Here is a 19,903-nt window from a genome sequence, read left to right on the forward strand (position 1 = left end):
AGGTCTAGAGAAAAGAGATGATCTCTGGTGAGCCACAGGATGAATTCGTCTTAGTTGTCACGACTTCCAGGCAGGCACGAGTCCTTTGCTGGACTGGGCAGGGGTGTGCTACCCCTCGGGATGAGAAGTACAGCCAGATGGACACATGGGCTCCAGATGTGCCGTGACCCAGATGTGGCGCGAGCCAGTTTCTTCTGCACCAGCAGCTCAGCATGCTTCCCCAGAGCCACCGCATCCCCTGCAGACTAGAAGGAAGCCTTCGTCACACGCATAGATAGAAACACCACCGTTTCTAGCCCAGCCCTTTCTTGGTAGGCCCCATCTCTTCTAGGAAGCGCCCTGGGCTTCTACCTCCTGGTGCCTCTCCAGCATGGTGTCCTGATATAAGTGCTGAGACACACACACCTCTACCATCTTCCTCTGGTCACAAAGTCTCTGCTCTGTGTAGCCTCAGTTGGAACCCTCGTCCTCCTAGGCCTCCCCAACCCCAAAGACCTTGGCTTTTTAAGTGGGTGCTAGGGATTTGAACTTACACCCTCATGCTTATAGAATGTCTTTTTTAAACAAAAAGATTTATCAAGCTGGTGAAATGGCTCAGCCGGTAAGAGCACTGACTGCTCTTCCGAAGGTCCTGAGTTCAAATCCCAGGAGCCACATGGTGGCTCACAACCACCCATAATGAGATCTGATGCCCTCTTCTGGTGTGTCTGAAGACAGCTACAGTGTACTTATCTATAATAATAAATAAATCTTTGGGCCTGAGCGAGCAGGGCCGACCGGAGTGAGCAGAGTTCCTAAAATTCAGTTCGCAACAACCACATGAAGGCTCACAACCATCTGTACAGCTACAGTGTACTCACATACATAAAATAAATAGATAAATCTTTTTTTTTTAAGATTTATTATTGTACTGCTGACTTCAGACACACCAGAAGAGGATCACCACTGTCACCCCTAAGGAGGACATGGATCTTGGGACTCCTGCTGCCAGACTTGCCGTTTTTAACCAAGAGGGGTCTCATTGTTCAGGATGACCATGGTAACTCAGTCAAAAGAGTGACCTCCAAATATCCTGTGTCACCTTGCCTTGTCTGAGGAAGCATGCAGACGAGCGTGATTGAGTCTGTGTCCCCCTTGTCACGCTCGGCCAGGCTTCATTGCTGAGCATGTGACAGCCTAGTAGCCTTCACTGCGGTCCCTTGAAAAGATCTGAGCCACAGGTGGGTTTTTCAGATGTTTTAAATGTATCAATATGTTTGTTTGTTTGTTTGTTTGTTTGTTTGTGTGAGGTCTGACATGGCCGAGGCTTGCCCCACACTTGTTTATAGCTGAGGATAAAACCCTGGTCTCCTGATCTCCCTGGGGGCTGACTTTCAGTGCTGATTTTCAGGAGTGGGGAGTTGGGGGCTCTAGCAGGGCTGTGAGCATCACTCCCTCACTTGACCTACCTCTTTAAAGCTGTGACCCACCGATGCAGTGGTACCCTGCGGGATGCCTTCAGGAGCAGAGCATGTATTCCAGCTGCATGCAGCAGCCCAAATTATACTGTGTCTTGCCTGAATCGATCCAAGTCATGATATCCCCCAAACTGTCACTTCCTCACCCTCCCCTCCCCTCTCCTCTCCTCTCTTCTCCTTATCTCCACTTCCTTTCCTGCCCTTCCCCTTCTCTCCCTTCCCCTCTCCTTCTCCTCTCTTCTCCCTCTTTCCATTCCTTTCTGGTTTTTAGAGATGGATAGTCGGCCTTCAAAAGCCAATCTATAATTACCCTCACAGCCTATCTGTGGCCACTATACTGAAATGATCTTAACCCAGTACAGATGGGGAAACTGAGTTTCAGAGAGAGAGGCTATGGACTGCCCAAGGTCTCACAGAAGCCATGGCTAAGTGCCTGCTTCAGGGAAAGAGCCCTGATGCCCTGGGAGTGACCCCCAGAATCTCCCTATCACAGATAAGGAACTTGTCAATCCCCTTTCCTGAGACCTGAAAGGACTGTGCAAAGAAGTAACTCGTCCTTCTCAGGACCGGGTCCTTATGGGGCGGGTCCAACCTGCAGATTAGTGGATCCCAGGATGGAACCTTCGTTCAGGACTGTGTAACCGACACTGTCCAGTAGGGGGCAGCCTCGACTGAGAAATGAGCCTGGCCACCCTTAAGCTTATCTGCTTGGTAAGGTAAGCTTTAATTAGGCACAGTTCTGAAGCCACCTTCTCTTGCCTAAGAGGCAGTGTCTGGTGAGCTGTGGGATCCAAACAAGCCACCACTGTCACAGGTGCTTGCAGCTCACACCGCTGGATTCCTAGGCCAAGACGATTCTCTCAACAGACAATCCCCTGCAACCAAACTGGGGTCCTTGCATTCTGAATCCTGAGGCCCGGGTGATGTTTGCCACTGGCCTGAATGTAGTTTTGTTTTGTTTTAATCTTCTTTTTCCTTCTCGCTCCAGCCCACACAGACGTATTCATTTATTATATGTAAGTACACTGCAGCTGTCTTCAGACACACCAGAAGAGGGCATCTGATCTCATTACAGATGGTTGTGAGCCACCATGTGGTTGCTGAGATTTGAACTCAAGACCTCTGGAAGAGCAGTCAGTGCTCCTAACCGCTGAGCCATCTCTCCAGCTCCCTGGCCTGAATGTATTCCTTCATCAAGAGAGGCTCCAGGGGCTGAGCACTTGGGAGGCAGAGGCAGGCAGATTTCTGAGTTTGAGACCAGCGTGATCTACAGAGTGAGTTCCAGGACAGCCAGGGATACACAGAGAAACCATGTCTTGAAGAGAGAGAGAGAGAGAGAGAGACAGAGAGAGAGACAGAGAGAGAGAAGAGAGAGAGACAGAGAGAGAGAGGCAGAGAGAGAGAGAGAGAGACAGAGAGAGAGAGAGAGAGAGAGAGAGAGGCTCCAGAAGCCGATGCAGGAATGGGCTATCATCTACTGGCCTACCAGACCCCGTTCCCTTTCCTCTCTTCCTTTCTCCTCCCTACCCACCCTGTCACTTCCCCTCCCCTTTCCTCTCCTCTCTTCTCCTTACCTCCACTTCCCTTCCTGTCCTTCCCCTCCTCTCCCCTCCCTCTCCTTCTCCTCTTTTCTCCCTCTTTCCATTCCTTTCTGGTTTTTAGAGATGGATAGTCGGCCTTCAAAAGCTAATCTATATTTACCCTCACAGCCTATCTGTGGCCACTATACTGAAATGATCTTAACTCAGTACAGATAGGGAAACTGAGTTTCAGAGAGAGAGGCTATGGACTGCCCAAGGTTTCATAGAAGCCACGGCTAAATGCCTGCTTCAGGGAAAGAGCCCTTAGATTTTAACGTTGAAGGAAAGAATGATTTCCTGAAAGTTATCCTCTGACCTCCACACATACAGTGGTAGACAGGTGTACCTACACACACTCACACATGCACACACACACACAAAACATACTGATGAAAGTTTAAAGAGTAAAATATACACAACGTTGTACTGTAGAGATGGCTCAGCAGTTAAGAGTACTATCTGCTCTTCCAGAGGTCCTGAGTTCAATCCCCAGCAACCACATGATAGTTCACAACCATCTGTAATAGGATCTGATGCCTTTTTGTGGCATGCAGTTGTACATGCAGGAAGGGCACTCATACATGAAATAAATAAATAAATCATATACATATATACATATACACATACATATGTATGTATCACACAAATCATATAACTGTCCTGCTGGAAAGGGTAGGGACAGACTTGAAGAGAGTTATCCATCTGTCACCTCTTCCCGGACTCCTCCACTTCACCCTGCTTGGCCAGGATGCTCTGTGGAACAGTCTCCACCTGCCTGGTCTTGATGCTGGTGTGAGTCAGCAGAGAGAGCCATGGACTGCCCTGGCATCCTTGATCTGAGACCCAGGTCCCAGCCAATGCAGCCAAGCTACCTGGTTGAGATTCAACCAGTGAAGAGACAGAGGGCCTGGAAGATTCCTCAGGGACCATTCAGTCTGAGCCACACAGGGCCAGACCCCATAGCGTTCTATGCATAAGACCACATGGCCCATGGAGGCCTCCCAAGAGAAACCTGGGTGGGTTAGGAGGAAGACAAGAGCAAGAGGATCAGTGGCCTGTCTGGATGGATGGGGAGGGACTGGGAAGAGTGTCAATCAAGTAACGAGGACAAGCAGAAGCCACAGGTGGGCTTTCACGTAGGGCAGCCTCTGTCCAGTTCCTGCTGGCACTGAGGGCGAACACCTTTCTTCCCCAGGCCTCAGTTTCCTCATTGTACTGGCTGGTTTGTGTGTCACCTTGACACAAGCTGGAGTTATCACAGAGAAAGGAGCCTCCCTTGAGGAAATGCCTCCATGAGATCCAGCTGTAAGGCATTTTCTCAATTAGTGATCAAGGAGGAAAGGCCCATTATGGGTGGGGCCATCCCTGGACTGGTGGTCTTGGGTTCTATAAGAGAGCAAGCTGAGCAAGCCAGGGGAAGCAAGCCAGTAAGAAACATCCCTCCATGGCCTCTGCATCAGCTCCTGCTTCCTGACCTACCTGAGTTCCAGTCCTGACTTCCTTTGGTGATGAACAGCAGTGTGGAAGTGTAAGCCAAATAAACCCTTTCCTCCCCAACTTGCATCTTGGTCATGATGTTTTGTGCAGGGATACAGACCCTAAATAAGACATCCATCTACCAGGTCACTGTTCCAGGACCACTGGATCCTAGTGCGTGGGAAAATACTCCCTTCCATCCCGTGGCCTGAGACACCACTGTGGCAATGCCAGCCTGGGCTCTTGGGTGCTTGCCACACACTGGCAGGGAGACAATGGCCACCTCTGAGCTGAATGTGGGTGGTAGTATCCATGGTGAGGGGCTGCCCAAGCAGCAGTGCCAACTACCCATCCAGGGTCAGCCAGGCTGTGGCCCTGGGGACAGCTTTGTCTCCTAAGCTGGACCTGAGCCCATGACAGGCTCTGAATGGCTGGCTGTCAGCATGGCAGAGTTCACAGAGAAGGAAGGGGCTCTTGGCTGCAGAGATGCTGGCCGGAGGGAGAAGAATTGAACAGCTTTGCGGGGTCTTCAAGGCACAAACACAGACAGGGGCATCCAGCCTGGGTCACTGACTGTCAGTGTACCCTCCACCTCCTGACACATCATGGTTCTGCCTGCCGATTCCCCACCCCCACCCCTGATTCTGCCCCTCTGTAAAGACGAAGCCTAGTGTGCTCTCAGGAGGACGTGGCCCCCATTTCCAAGTTCCGGGATGTTCTAGGCAGTTGGCCAGAGCACAATGGGTCCCTCTGGCCTCCCCTGAACTGTCAAGGTCTGGATTCTGCTCCATCCGGCCACTGGCTGTGCCCACTTCCCACTCCCTACCTCTCCCCAAGACTGGCAGGAACTCAGCTAGAGCACAGAGTGGCAACCCATCCCCAGTGGAGGGTCTCAGTGTCCTCCCCAAAATATTTGCAAAACCTCTTCATAACTCATTTATAAGAGGACAGGTTAAGAGGAAGCTGTAGAGGGGCTCAGTAGTTAAGAAAACTGGCTGCTGTTGCAGAGACTGAGGTTTAGCTCCCAGAATCCACCTGGTGGCTCACAGCCATTTCTAACTCCAGTTTCAGGGGATCTGACACTGGTCTCTGGTCTCTTTGGGCACTAGGCACACAAGGAATGCACAGACTTAGGTGTAAACAAAGCGCTCATACACATAAAATAACAATGAATAAATCTTTTTTAATTAGGGGCTTAGGATGGGACTCAGTTGGTAGAGGACCACATAAACCAGGAGCGGTGGCAGAGACAGAAAGTTTAGAAATACAAGGCCATTCCATGCTACCTATGACTGTTGATGTCAGCAAAGGCTGCTGATGTCAGCAAAGGTCCTGTCTCTGAAATGAAAGAAAAGTGGGCCAAGGAGATGGCTCAGTGAGAAACTGCTGGCTGCACAAACTTGAGGAACTGAGTTCAAATCCCCAGCAGCCACCCACAGAAAACTGGCTGTGATTCCATGCATAATCCAGCACACCCGGTGGAGGGGGGTGAAGGGACAAGAGAGACAGAGACAGGCGAATCCTTAGAAGTTTACAAGCCACCTATTCTGCTGTGTGTGCAGCAGAAAATCTGAGACCCTGTCACAAGCAAGGTGAAGGGCAAGTTCAGATACCCGAGGCTGCCCTCTGACCGTCACATGGGCCAGGATATTTATGCCCCCGTGCTCATACACAAAATTGCTCTCTCTCTCTCTCTCTCTCTCTCTCTCTCTCTCTCTCTCTCTCTCTCTCTCTCACACACACACACACACATACACACACACAAATAAAAAAAAACTCTTTCTCTAAAGTATGTATTTTTCCAATTAAAGTCACTGAAATCGTCACTGAAATATCTGAGAACGTACAGGAAACAGGCTGCCGTGATTCTGACAAAACAGACCCTGCCAGGGCTGCAGTGCGAGCCTTCCTATCTGAGGAGGTCCACACATGCATGGAGCTTGTTATGGGTTGAATTGAAAATGATATCTTTTAGGAGCCAGGGAGTCCTTCCACTACATGGGTCCCAGGGATTGAACTCAGATATTCAGGACTGGTGGCAAGCTCCTTTTCCTACTGAGCCATCTCGCTGGCCCCTACTACTACTCTTTCTCTTCCTCCCCCTCTCTTCCACTTGCCCCTCTCCACCATGTCCGTCCACCATGATGCTCTGCCCCACCACGACCCAGACACACAGAAGCAGCTTCACATGGCCTGGAAGTTTGGAAACCATAAACCAAAACACATTCTTTTTCCAGTAAGCTGAAAAATAGTTCTTGGGTCTTTTCTGGAGATGAGAGTCTAAGGAACACGGGGCCGAAACACAGAAGGAGGAGTCCCGCCCCCGTTACCTGCAAACACAACCCTTTCCCACAGTGATTCAGAGAGGCCACATGGATGCCATCTCTCTAAAGGAGCATCCTTGCATGGACCAGCCATAACTGCAGGAACATGTCACTGAGCAGAAGTGGGTGGTTGGATGGGTGTGAGGTTTGTAGGCACATTCCTTCCTGTCCCATTTGCTGAGGGCCAGCCAGTGGTACCCTGGGCTTCTGTGAGCAGTAGTGTCTTAGTTAGGGTTTTACTGCTGTGAACAGACACCTTGATCAAGGCTGGCTTACAGGTCCAGAGGTTCAGTCCATTATCATCGAGGCAGGGACATGGCAGCATCCAGGCAGGCATGGTGCAGGAGGAACTGACAATTCTACATCTTCATCTGAAGGCTGCTAGCAGAATACTGGCTTTCATGCAGGTAGGATGAGGGTCTTAAAGCTCACACCCACAGTGACACACCTACTCCAACAGGGCCACACTTCCAAATAGTGCCTCTCCCTGGGCCGAGCATATACAAACCATCACTAGTAGCTGTAGTGTTCTACGGCTTCCGGTGGAGATCTGGGGTGCTGGTTGGGACTTTCTGCCCCCCATCCCTTATCTCTATCAATCATGGAGCTAAGGGAGAAGAGGGAAGGCTTAGAATGTCACAAGCAGGGTAATACCGAAGGAGAGGGTCCTGAGAAGACTTCCAGTATCCTCTGAATACAACCAACACAAGAACAGTCCCCCTAGGGGCTATGACTCACCCCCCCTCCCCGGCTCCAATTCCTGTTGTTCTTGCCCCTGCTGCAGCCTCTCTCTGTTCCAGGCATGCACATGGAAGCCTCAGCCACACCCAGGCTCCTAATTCCAGCAGATCCCGCCTGCCTGTGAGCACTCGTGGTCCCCCAGCATCCTGGCTCCTGTCCATTGGGGTCCTGGGGAACCTCTATGGATAGCCAAATGGGCCAGGTTGATCTCAGGTCCTGTCGTGCCTTGGATACCCAGGTAAAATGGAGGCCACTTTGGTGCTGAAAAAACAGCTCCGGCCAGCAGGTGTCTGCCACTGCAGGTGATCAGTCTGATCAGATGGACAAAGGACAGAGGGGCCCAGCAGAAGAGGGATCTGGTCTCAGCATCCAGATGCACAGGGGACAACCACATCTGGCTCTGCTACAGTATGCCCCACAGGGAGTGTCCTCTCTTACACAGCCCCGCGTCTCACCACAAACTCCAGCCTTATAGAGATGCTTCTCACCCCACTTCCCGGAAGGAACAGACTCCAGGCGTGATTAATCTCTCTCTCCTGTGTAGGGATGCTTGCTTCTTGGCTTCTGGACACCCATCTGGACCACCGCAAGCAAGAAGATGCTTACTCTGCCAACGCTGCCTCTCAATTGCCGAGCTCCAGCTGAAGGAGAAGTGGGGTAAGTAAGGAGGTGTCAATACCATAGCTTGTACAAAGCAGTCTGCCCGCGCGCGAATCCGCCGGTGGTAAAGCACCCAGGAAACAACTGGCTACATAAGCCGCGCACAAGAGTGCGCCCTCTACTGGAGGGGTGAAGACACCTCATCGTTACAGGCCTGATACTGTGGCACTCCGTGAAGTCAGACGCTATAAGTCCACTGAACTTCTGATTCGCAAACTCCCCTTTTAGTGTCTGGTGCGACAAATTGCTCAGGACGTCAAAACAGATCTGCGCTTCCAGAGTGCAGCTATTGGTGCTTTGCAGGAGGCAAGTGAGGCCTATCTGGTTGGCCATTTTGAAGATACCAATGTGTGTGCTATCCATGCCAAACGTGTAACAATTATGCCAAAAGATCTCCAGCTAGCATGCCGCACACGCGGAGAACGTGCTTAAGAGTCCACTATGAGGGGAAACATTTCATTCTCAAAGTTTTTTTTTTTCTCTTTTTCCTGTTATCAGTAGTTCTGAATGCTAGATATTTTTTCCATAGGGTCAAAGGTACCTAAGTATCTGATTGCAAGTGGAACAATAGGGGACAGAATCAGGCATTGGCAGTTTCTCCACGTTCATTTGTGTGTGAATTTTTAATATAAATGCAAGATGTAAAGCATTAATGCAAACAAAATGTTTCCGTGAACACATTTCAACAGTTCAGCTATAGAACAATTATAAATAAATCTGTTAAAATCTTCTGGAAAGGGCTGGAGAGATGGCTCAGCGGTTAAGAGCACTGACTGCACTACCGGAGGTCCCGAGTTCAAATCCCAGCAACCACATGGTGGCTCACAACCATCCGTAAAAAGATATGACTCCCTCTTCTGGTGTGTCTGAAATCAGCTACAGTGTACTTACATATAATAAATAAATAAATCTTTAAAAAAAAAAATCTTCTGGAAAAAAAATGTGTACTCATATGTGGACCTTGGCATCTCTGCCTCTCCATGTGTGTACGGGGGCACACATATGTGCAGGTATACACACATAATCATGAAGATATGTGTTTTATCCACATGCTGTGGCTTGTGTGGAACCCAGTTCTCTCCTTCCAACGTGGGTTCTAGGGATCAAACTTATCAGGCCTGGAGATGGCAGTGCCTGCAATAAATATGATTTCTTTTAGGAGCTGGAGAGATGGCTCAGTGGATAAGAGCACTGACTGCTCTTCCAGAGGTCCTGAGTTCAATTCCCAGCAACCACATGGTGGCTCACAACCATCTGTAATGGGATCTGATGCCCTCTTCTGGTGTATCTGAGAACAGCTACAGTGTACTCACATACATAAAATAAATAAATATTTTAAAAAATATTTTTATTTTTCAAAACAGGTTTTCTCTATATAGCCCTGGCTGTCCTGGAACTCACTCTGGAGACCAGGCTGGCCTTGAATTCAGAGATCTACCTGCCTCTGCCTTCTTAGTGCTGGTGTTAAAGGTATGCGCCACCACAGCCCAGCTAAATAAAATATTTTTTAAAATAATTCTTTTGTTAATGTCACAGACTGTTCCAGTGTCCCCAGGGGTTCACCAGATGTCCTTGAGCTCTGGATTTCAACATTCAACCACAGATCCCAATGTACAAAAGCTGCCATCTCAAACAACTGTGTGCTTTTAACATTTTTTTAAAGATTTATTTATTTACTTTATGCATATGAGTACACCATTGCTCTCTTCAGACACACCAGAAGAGGGCAGCAGATCCTATTACAGATGGTTGTGAGCCACCATGTGGTTGCTGGGAACTGAACTCAGGACCCCTAGAAGAGCAGTTGGCACTCCCAACCACTAAGCCATCTCCTCAGCCCCTTAACATTTTAAAAAATTTATTGGTATGTGTGTGTGTGCACGCATGGGCGTGCACATGTGCACACATCTGCCATGTGTGTCCAGGAACCTGCAGAAGCCAGAAGAAGGTGTCAGATCCCTTGGAGCTGGAGTTCCAGGAAGTAGTGAACCCCTGAATGTTGGGGGTGAGAACGGAACTCAGGCCCACTGCAAGAGCAGCAAGTGTTCTTAACTACTGAGCCATCGCTCCATCCATGTAGAGTGCGTCCACGTGGTAAGATAGAACAGAAAGGACAAGCACAATGGTACGGGACTCCAATCCCCACACTTGGAGGCAGAGAGAGTTGAGAGAGCTTGATCAAGTTTCAGGGTAGCCAAGGGGACATAGTGAGATCCCCTCCCTCCCTCCCTCCCTCCCTCCCTCCCTCCCTCCCTCCCTCCCTCCTTCCCTCCCTCCCTCCCTCCCTCCTCTCCTCTCCTCTCCTCCTCCCTAATATATATATTAGGACAGAAAAGCTACTCTGTGCTGTGTACACGCATGTGCTGTGTGTGTGTTCTTGTGTGTGCACTGATGAGTGCATTCAGGTGTTTCCCTGCACACACCCCTCCCACCTTTTTCTTCACTCATCTCTAAATCAGACTGTTGGCTGTTGCTACCAACGTCTTTGTACATTCAATATAGAACTCTTACTTATATTCTTTTGTTTTATTTGTGAAATAGAGTCTCACCATTCATTGGTCCTAGCTGGCCTGGAACTCCTTCTGCCTCATCTGGGCGGCGGTGTGGAACACTCCTTAATCCCAGCTCCCAGAAGCACGGGGGAGGAAGGGAAATCTCTGAGTTCGAGGCCAGCCCGGTCTACAGAGCCAGTCCCAGGACAGCCAGGGCTACACAGAGAAACCCTATATCCAAAATCAAAACAAACAGCAACAAAAATCCTCCTGCCTCAGCCTCCCCGTAACTGGCACCTTGTACCATCACACCTAGCACCCCTCTACACCTGACTTCCAAATACCTTCCCCATCGTGTGGACTGCCTCGTCACGCTCCTGCTAGAGTTCCTGATCCATCCATTTAAATAGCGATCAGGTCCACCTTCTAGTGTTTCCTGTGTTGCCCGGACTTTTGGGATTCTATTCATCAAGCCATTGTCTAATCCAAACCCAGGAAGTTCGCCCTCTATCCCACATCCCCCCCCCCCGAAGAATTTAACAATTTTAGCCACTCCTGGCTATTCAGTGTTCTGATGGCGCTTGCATTAATTTCTGCCTACGGAGTAAGGCAGGAGTCCAGCCTCTGCCTGCGGCTGTCCTGGTGTCCCAGCATTCCTTGTTAATCTGTCTGAGCCTTGTTTCTTTCTCTGGCATGGGAAGTGGAGTGCCCCCCCCCCCCCATCTCCAATCTATTTTTCTCTATTTTTCTATTTTCCATCCTAGACTGTAGGTTTTAGAACTGCCAAGCCGCATACTCCTGTGAGAAAAACCCCGCCCCCGCCCAAACCCAGTGTTGGTACACGGTTAGTTCCCTCCCCAGTCTTACAGTCTTTGGACAGAACAGTGTCCCAAATTGCTTAGATCAGCCCCTTTGTCACTCCGTCCCTGTTCAAGAATGATGTCACACGTTTGTAATTCAATTAGCATCCCTTGTGCAGGCTGCATTCCATTCCGGCTCCCCTGGCTTCCTGGCTAATGTTTTTAAAAATTTGCATACAGTGAAGGTGCCTCTTTGTGCTGTGGAGTTCAATGGTTTTGGCAACTGTCAGGAGCGCTGCTTCCGGCCTCAGAGCTGCAGAGGAGCCATTGAGGCTCCTTGTCGTCCACTGGTGCTCCCTCCTGGAACCCTGGCAACTGTTGTCCTAATGAGTATATTTACTATATTTACTTTATTTTCTCTCTCTCTTTTTTTTTTTTTTTTGGAGACAGTTTTAAGTAGGTGGAGCTGGCCTTTGACTCCCTGTTTGTAGCCAAGGATTATTTTGAATTGTGTGGAGATTACAGGCTGTACCATGTCCTTGTTGGGGGATTCTAGGCAGGGACTCTACCACTGAGCCATGCCCCCAGCCCCTCACTGGGGGATTCTAGGCAGGGGCTCTACCACTGAGCCACACCCCCAGCCCCTCACTGGGGGATTCTAGGCAGGGGCTCTACCACTGAGCCACACCCCCAGCCCCTCACTGGGGGATTCTAGGCAGGGGCTCTACCACTGAGCCACGCCCCCAGCCCCTCACTGGGGGATTCTAGGCAGGGGCTCTACCACTGAGCCACGCCCCACAGAGGTGGCTTATTTATTAGATCCCCTCTTCATGGGTATCAAGGTTATTTCAGGCTTTGCTTGCCAGCTTCTTTGTCCCTTCTGCAGAACATTCCATACGTGGAACCTCTGAACACACTCCTACAGGTTCTGTTGGGACTCACATCCCTCCCAAAACAGGAGCTAGGCTTGGACTTTACTCCAGTGTTGAGTTTCCCACATGAGACCTTCTGCTCTTGAAGCTGTCTGTCACAGCTAGCTCCAGAAACCCTGACAAGCTATGGTGACCTGTCCTAAATATTACTTTGTTTTGTTTTGAGACCAGGTTTCTCTGTGTATTCCTGGAACTTACTATGTAGACCAGGCTGGGCTTGAACTCAGATATTCGGGTGCTCTGCCTCCAGAGTGCTGGGATTAAAGACATATACCACATACCCAAACTTTTTTTTTGTTTGTTTTGTTTTGTTTTGTTTTTTCGAGACAGGGTTTCTCTGTGTAGTCCTGGCTGTCCTGGAACTCACTCTGTAGACCAGGCTGGCCTCGAACTCAGAAATCCACCTGCCTCTGCCTCCCAAGTGCTGGGATTAAAGGCATGTGCCACCACGCCCGGCTTTTTTTTTTTTTAAATAAATGTCCATGGCACCCACAGGGTGGATGGAGGGAACCACTCCTACAATCCCAGATTGGGCTTGGATTCCCTGTGTAGCTGAGGATGGCCTTTACCTGCTGGTCCTCCTTCTACCTTGAGAATGCTGGAACTACAGGTGTGGTGACATCTGGACTGTGCTCTGCTGGGATGGAACGCAGGGCTTCCTGCATATTAGCTAACTGGAGAAGAGATATGTATTAGCGTGCTGTCTGTTGCTCTGATAAACATCAATCAAAAGCAACCTTGGAGAGGAATGGGTTCATTTGGCTTACATGTCTTGACCACATCACAGTGTGTCATTGAGGGTAAGTCAGGAGAGGAGCTCCAGGCAGGGACCTGGAGGCAGGAACTAAAGGAGACCTCAGAGAAACGCTGCTAACTGACCTGCGCCCCAGGCTTGCTCAGCTACCTTTCCCATGTCTCCCGGGACCACCTTCCTGGGGTTGGCACTACCCACAGTGGCCTGAGCCTTCTCTCATCAACCATTCAGTGAAAAAAATGCCCCATTGATGTGTGCAACAGGCCAATCTGATGGAGGCAGTTTCTCAACACAGGTTTCCTCTGCCCGAGGGTCTGAAACTAGTAGGCACATGATGAAGTCGGTGGGTTAGGAAGAAGAGCAGATACAGGGTCCTATGACTGGCTCAAGGCTCTGATGGAGGCACTTGAATAGAGAAGCATTTGGGGCAGGGGTGAGAGGTACTCGTGCCTAAGCAGCCTTGGTCAAGGTGAAGTCTGGGTGGTTGTAGTCTCGGCTCAGATTCTGCAAAATGGACGGAAGAAGTCGTCATTGCCCTAGGGGCCACACTGGATCTTAGGTGATTACGTCTGCTCCAGTGTGCAGCCTTGGCATCATAGACTGTGCCCATTGGGTGGAGTCTGTCCACTCGGGCTCCTGATGCTTGGAAGTGGTTTTGTTCCCTACGTATTGATCAGACCTGGTGTGATTGGCACAGGTAAGAGTCCTGGGATGAATGCTCAAGAGCCACTTGCTTAAATGTACAGTGCTTGGGTTGGTGAGATGGCTCGGGAGGTAAAGGTGCTTGCAGCTAAACCTGATGGCCTGAGAGCTCTGTCCCTGGCACCCACAGGGTGGAGAGAGGGAACCACTCTTACAAGATGTCCTCTGACCTCCATATGCGGCACCATGCATGCATCCTGTTCCACCTCACTACTAAATAAACAGATAAATAAATAGAAGAAAAAAGGAGATAACCAGATTCTTGTGACCAAGGGCAATGAATTGTACCAAGGACTCATGGTTAGAAGTAAAAATAAAGAGTTTATTAAGAAAAAAAAGAGAGCTAGAGAGATGGCTCAGTGGTTAAGAGTACTGACTGCCCTTTCAGAGGTCCCGAGTTCAAATCCCAGCAACCACATGGTGGCTCACAACCATCTGTAATGGGATCCAATGCCTTCTTTTGGTGTGTCTAAAGACAGCTACAGTATACTCATATAAAATAAATAAATCTTAAAAAAAAAAAAGAAAAAAGAAAAAAGGTGGTGGCAGCGTGTACCTTTAATCCCAGAACTTATGAGACAGAGACAGGTGGATCTCTGTGAATTTGAAGCTAGCCTGGGCTATGTATCACGTTCCAGAGAGAGAGAGAGAGAGAGAGAGAGAGAGAGAGAGAGAGAGAGAGAGAGGAGAGGAGAGAGGAGAGAGGAGGGAGAGAGAGAGGAGAGGAGAGAGGAGAGAGGAGGGAGAGAGGGAGAGAGGGAGAGAGGGAGAGAGGGAGAGAGGGAGAGAGGGAGAGAGGGAGAGAGGTCCTGAGAACGGGAGTGGGCTACTGAGCTGAGCAAAAAGCCCCCAAAACGCTGGGTCCCAGGTGCGTGTGTGATCTGTGTAAGGCATCCTCCACTTTTATTTGTTTTTTACACATATAGGGGCTTTTCCCACTCATGCTGTTAGATGAATCTAAGAGAGGGAATTGTTTCCCTTCCTTCTCTGACAACTGCCTTTCTTCATGTTAACCTTAACCTTTATTTTTTGTGTGCTCGTGTATTGTATATGTCTGAGGGGCTCATTCCATAATGTATGGAGGTCAGAGGACAGTCTGTGAGAAGCGGTTCTTCTACCATGCGGGACTCCAGGACTGAACTCGGGTCGTTGTCGTTAGGCTAGGCAGCACGTATCTTTAGCTGCTGAGCCATCTCGCCCGTCCTGCGTGTTTGATTTGCTATACCTTCCCCAGGCTCTGATCATTCACCAAGCTCCAAGGAGGCATCCAAAGCCACCAGAAAGGACAGGCAAGGAGGGCCACCACATGGCATTGACCCTAGGTCACAGGTCTGGTGTTCTTTCGCTCTCTCCGAGAGCAGAGAGCGCCATGCTGGGAGGCTCCCCATGGTCTTCAACCCATTCCGGCAGTGCCTGCTGATCCAGTTAAATGTAGACAGAGGTGAAGCTCCACAAGGAGCTGTAAGCAGAGGCAGGACAACTAACTACTACTGAGCCTGAAACGGGAACTCGAGGCCCTGTGGGGGTCTGGTGACCTCAGACCTGAAAGGGCACAGTTGGCCTAACCTCTGGCTGTCATAGTGGGTGGAGGCAGAGGATGCATGCAGTCTGTGCCCCCTGCACTTGCTGGGCACTGTCCACGCCCGTCCTTGCATCCGCATGTTTTAAAGAAGAACTGAGCCAGGAGTGGTGCTACATGGAAATCCTCCTACAACTCAAGAAGCAGCAGCAGGAGGATGGCTCTGAGTTTAAGGCCAGCTTGGACTATGGAATGAGACTGTGGCTCCAAGTAGGCAAATAAATACGGAAGCTGAGGCTCCCGCCAGGTGTGTCCTGATGGTGGTTAGAACAGGTGGGGTCAGCCTCCCGCTTCAGTTTCACTAGTCTATGTTATCTGCACCACAGGCCTGGGGCCCAGGTCACTTTTTGTGGGAACAAATCCCATGGGCCCAGGAACTCAGCTCGGCTCTGTCCTAGTATTGGAAGGCCATCTTTTTTTTTTTTTTTTTTTTTTTTAGTTGGTTTTGGTCTTGTTTTGAGACAGGGTTTCTCTGTGTAGCCCTGAGAGTCCTGGAACTCACTCTGTAGAGCAGGCTGGCCTCCAACTCAGAGATTTGTTCACATCTGTCTGGAATCAGTGAGTGTGCCACCGCTGTCTCGCCCGGCTGGAAGCCAAACATGCATCTTTGCAACCTGACTTAGAAGGTGAGGCAGGCCCCAGTTTGCATCTCCTCTGCTGGTCAGTCTGTTATTCATTGGCCTCAGGGATTGAGAAAGGGGATGAAATATAGGGAGAGGGCTCAGGAGGACTTGCGCTATCCTAGATGTGTCTCTAAAAAGGTTGTGATGGTGTGAGGGAAGCCAGCCAGGCTGAGATACAAAGGAAAGTGCAGGGAATAGTTGGTGCAAAGGTCCTGGGGCACAGCTGGGGAAAGAGACAGCCAGAGCCCCAGAGCCCCAGAGCCCCAGAGCCCCAAGGCCACAGAGCCACAGGGCCACAGAGCCACAGGGCCACAGGGCCACAGGGCCACAGGGCCACAGGGCCACAGGGCCACAGGGCCACAGGGCCACAGGGCCACAGAGCCACAGGGGAAAGACACCAGATACCTTCCTGTTGTCTGCAATAGACATTTCTAGACCTGTGACCTAGAAACTGGGCAGTAGAGGACTATTGATTGTTCAAAGCTTAATGATTTCCTCCAGAGGGGGCTGGAGAGATGGTTCAATGGTTAAGAGTACTGACTGCTCTTCCAGAGGTCCTAAGTTCAATTCCCAGAAACCGCATGGTGGCTCACAACCATCTGTAATGGGATCTGACCCCCTCTTCTGGTGCGTCTGAACACACCTACCGTGTACGCATATACATTAAAAAAATAAATACATCTTTAAAAAAAATAAAAGAAAATAAAATTATTTCTTCCAAGGAAGTCTTCAGTTTATTGGCTCTCTCATTGATCAAACATTTCCAGAGTTCAGTGCAGTTGGGCTGCGGCTGGACTAAGACCTGGCTTCTGCCTGTAGACCTGGCCTCTGCCTGTAGACCTGGCCTCTGCCTGTAGACCTGGCCTCTGACTGTAGACCTGGCCTCTGACTGTAGACCTGGCCTCCCTCTGTCTGTAGACCTGGCCTCTGCCTGTAGACCTGGCCTCCCTCTGCCTGTAGACCTGGCCTCTGCCTGTAGACCTGGCCTCCCTCTGCCTGTAGACCTGGCCTCTGCCTGTAGACCTGGCCTCTGCCTGTAGACCTGGCCTCTGCCTGTAGACCTGGCCTCTGCCTGTAGACCTGGCCTTTGACTGTAGTAGACCTGGCCTTTGACTGTAGTAGACCTGGCCTCTGACTGTAGTAGACCTGGCCTCTGCCTGTAGACCTGGCCTCTGCCTGTAGACCTGGCCTCTGCCTGTAGACCTGGCCTCTGCCTGTAGACCTGGCCTCTGCCTGTAGACCTGGCCTCTGCCTGTAGACCTGGCCTCTGCCTGTAGACGCGGTGCTGGGATGGGGATGAGGATGAAACTTGGAGAAAGCTAGGGCTGCAGGAGCTGTCTGGAAATCAGGGGAGGCTTCCTGGATGAGGTGTCATCCCAGCCAAGGAAATGGGTTACTCAGCTGGCCTGGCTGCATGCTGAGCTCATGCTGTGTGCTGAAGGCAGCCATAGTAGATGTGAGAGCAAGGGCATGTAGCGGGGTGTGTGTGTGTGGGGGGGGGGTGCTTTGGGATCCTAGCTCCCTGCACTTCATTCTAAAGGCAGAGACACTCAGTGGCCTCCCTCCCCTGTAGTGGGATTAACCCTTCTGGACTCTTCCATGCACAGCTGCCTATAACTGAGGCCCAGGGAGGGGTATGCATGCACATAGGCGTGTGTGCGTGAATGTGTTTACGCATGTGCACTCAGGCGTGTGTGCGTGCATATGGGTGCTCTTACATAGATGCGTGTATTCACACTCCATTGAGCAAAGATGTGTGTGAGCGTTTGCACAGGTATGTGTATCGGGTCTGGATTTCTTCTCACTTCTGAGCAACCTTGAGCACGTGAGCTAACCTCTGGGTATGTTACTGAGTCTTTGGAACCCCTCGTGGATCTGTCCCACAAGCAAGAAGATGCATATCTAAATGTGGATCTTGGCATCTCCACCTCATCGTGGGTATACGGTGCACATGTGTGTGCAGGTATGCACACATGTGTTCACATACACATGGAGACCAAAGCTTCAGGTGCTGTGCTGTGGGATATCTTCTACCTTCTTTTTTTTTTTTTTTTTTTTTTAAGATTTATTTTATTTATATGTAAGTACACTGTAGCAGTCTTCAGACACTCCAGAAGAGGGAGTCAGATCTCGTTAGGATGGTTGTGAGCCACCATATGGTTGCTGGGATTTGAACTCCGGACCTTCGGAAGAGCAGTCGGGTGCTCTTACTTACTGAGCCATCTCACCAGCCCTCTACCTTCTTTTAGAGTCCCCGGAGTAACTCACCAGACAGGCTAATCTGGCCGGCCATTGAGCATTAAAGGTCGGCCTGTTTCCACCTCACTAGTGCCATGATGAAAGATATGTGTCAAACACCCAACTTTTTACTTGGGTTTTGGGGGATCATTGCTGTCCCACTGTGAGCCTGTTCCCAGGCTTCTCCACCTTGTAAGATGCAAGTATCTGCTGATGCTTTTCCATGCTCACACCGCGTCGTGTTGTTGGAGTGGCAATGCTTTACATTGTGGGGAAACTGAGAACCAGGGACACTGAGCAAGCAGCCAGCTCTGTCTCTTGAAATGAGTGGGACACTCAGAGCCTCAGGAGCCAGGCAGCCTGACAACCTCACATACCTCCCCCTATAAGAGCTAGCTCCTCCACCCTCCCCGTAGCTACCAAACCCAAAGACTGTCCGGGACACATTGTAGACAGCCCCCAACCCCTTGTGGCTGACACAAAGGCCAGGACTCCTAAAGGGAGGCAGGAAGGGGCCCCAGGCCAGCTGGGCCAGGACATAGGGGAGGGAAGTGAACAGAGACAGGAAGCTGCACAGCTGGGCTCTGGGCTGCCATTGTCCCACCTGGGGGTTGGCGCCAGCAGCTCTCTAAACCCTGCCCAGCTGTGGACTCCAGGTGCCTCCCTGGCTCCAGAGGCATGGTCCCTCCTTGCTCCTGCTGGCTTCCTGTCTCAGCCTCAGTTTCCCCTCTATGAACTTAGAGCAGTGGTTCCCAACCTTCCTAATGCTGCAACCCTTTAATACAGTTCTTCATGTTGTGCTGACCCCCAACAACAAAATTATTTTGTTCATACTACTTCATAACTGTAATTTTGCTACTGTTATAAACCGTAATGTAAGTATCAGATATGTGACCCCTGCGAAAGGGTCTTTCAGCCCCCTAGTGGGGTCTCCACTCACAGCTTGAGAACCAGTGCCTTAGAGAACTTGGGGGTAGCTGTCCCTCCCAGTACCTGAATTGACCCAGTTCAGGTTTACAGCACTCTGTGGGTCTTGGGCTCTGCAATCTCACTCTGACAGAGGCCCGGAGTTGCCTGTAGAATGAACCAGGGCTCGGACCCTGGACTACCATTCCTAAGTGGCTTCACTCTCTGCTCCCTGCCTGGGTCAGTACTGACCAAGTACTTTCTTCACATGAACTCACCTGTAAAGGTCACATTCCAACCCAATGTTCCCTGAGGCTGTGAGGAAGCCCTGGGGCAGAGAGGAGCTCAGTGTGTTCCCTGGTGGAAAGGAAGTATAGATAAATATGTAGGTAGGTAGACAGACAGACAGGTCAATAGATAAACATAAAATAGACTATAGACTTATAGGAAGATGGCAGATATATACAATAGATATAGATGATAAATAATCGGAGATAAAAACATGCTAGATAAATAAGACAGGCAGGGGTGGCATGCAGCACCTGGGAGGCAGAGGCAGGAGGATCTCTCTGTGAGTTCAAGACCAGCCTGGTCTTCCAGGACAGCCGGGACTACACAGAGAAACCCTGTTTCAAAAAA

At 50.2% G+C, this 19,903-nt stretch overlaps 1 long non-coding RNA gene across 2 annotated transcripts in view; it reads right to left on the minus strand.

Moving 5' to 3' along the window:
* Positions 1-11,536, minus strand: part of Gm42808 — an 11,862-nt gene extending 326 nt beyond the window's left edge. Inside the window, exons 1-3 of one of the 2 annotated variants that reach the window (XR_001785008.2) lie at positions 10,788-11,536; positions 8,067-8,219; positions 1-245 (exon numbers count right to left, since the gene is read on the minus strand). The exon at positions 1-245 is cut by the window's left edge and continues 326 nt beyond it. This is a non-coding gene — a long non-coding RNA (predicted gene 42808). Of the gene's footprint in view, positions 246-5,676; positions 7,445-8,066; positions 8,220-10,787 lie in introns of those variants that run through there. The other variant, XR_001785007.2, reaches the window with a different exon arrangement.
* Positions 11,537-19,903: the final 8,367 nt, after the last annotated feature.

Source organism: Mus musculus, chromosome 5, assembly GCF_000001635.26.
Source record: "Mus musculus strain C57BL/6J chromosome 5, GRCm38.p6 C57BL/6J".
In the NCBI taxonomy this organism is placed as follows: Eukaryota; Metazoa; Chordata; class Mammalia; order Rodentia; family Muridae; genus Mus; species Mus musculus.